The sequence below is a fragment of the Austrofundulus limnaeus genome, unplaced genomic scaffold (assembly GCF_001266775.1).
Source record: "Austrofundulus limnaeus strain Quisiro unplaced genomic scaffold, Austrofundulus_limnaeus-1.0 Scaffold66, whole genome shotgun sequence".
In the NCBI taxonomy this organism is placed as follows: Eukaryota; Metazoa; Chordata; class Actinopteri; order Cyprinodontiformes; family Rivulidae; genus Austrofundulus; species Austrofundulus limnaeus.
The window spans coordinates 2,027,077-2,028,093 of NW_013952468.1; positions in this window are offsets into that span (position 1 = coordinate 2,027,077).

Sequence of the window (1,017 nt, forward strand, 5' to 3'; positions counted from 1 at the left end):
GAAATTAGCAATAAACTGCTCACCTCTACAGCACCTTAAATCTTTTTTTTTTTTTTTCTGGTGATCTAAAGGGCAAAGTCAGATGTAAAAACATGCTCCAGCTGACAAAAGGTAATTGATTCGACAATTTAAAATACAGATCAAGGCATAATTAAATGTTGAAGATTTGATTTACACAAACAACCTCTGACAAGGACGGTGTTTTACACCAATTGTCAAAGGCCACAATATTTATTTTAATTGGCCTCAAAGCATTCACATTTATTAGCTCAAACAAGTGCATTCGGGTTAAATAAATTAACACTAAACTGTAACTGTTCAAGGAATTCTGCAAACAAATTGTGATAAACAGGTCCTCCCTACACAAAAAGTAAATGTTCCAAACTGCTTTGTCATCAATACTTTTTTRGATCTGTGAAAGAGAGGCAGCTGTTGATGTCAGTTTGTTGTTTTAATGTTCTGAAGTCTTTTTTGATTTGATTACTGACATTTTTAGTTTCTCCCGCTATAATGAAGTCATCCAGTTTGTGCTAACATTGTGTTTTAATGCAAAAAAGAAAAAAAATATTGACCTTTATTTAACCAGGGAAATCCCACTGAGATCACAGAACTCTTTTGCAAAGGGGACCTGGGCCTAAAGGCAGCCTMATGTGCATGTTTTTGGTCTGTGGGAGGAAACCAGGAGAAAATTCATTCAAGCAAGAGGAGAACATGTAAACTCTGCACAGAAAGACCCCAGGACAAAAATAGGAATTGAACCCAGGACCTTCTTGCTGTGAGGCATCAGTGATGGAGTGGACGATACTGGGGATTTTGAGAGCAACACAATTCCAAGAAAACACAGGTTTCATCAGTACCAATGCTGTTACTGATATTTTTACTTGATATATCTAGTTTGTTGAACACCTTTGTGATTTCACCTTTAGTTAGTTGGTGTATAACATAATGTAATATATAATATAGTGTGTAATAATAATGGGCCTCATGCAAGAACCGTTCGTACGCACAGATTTGTTC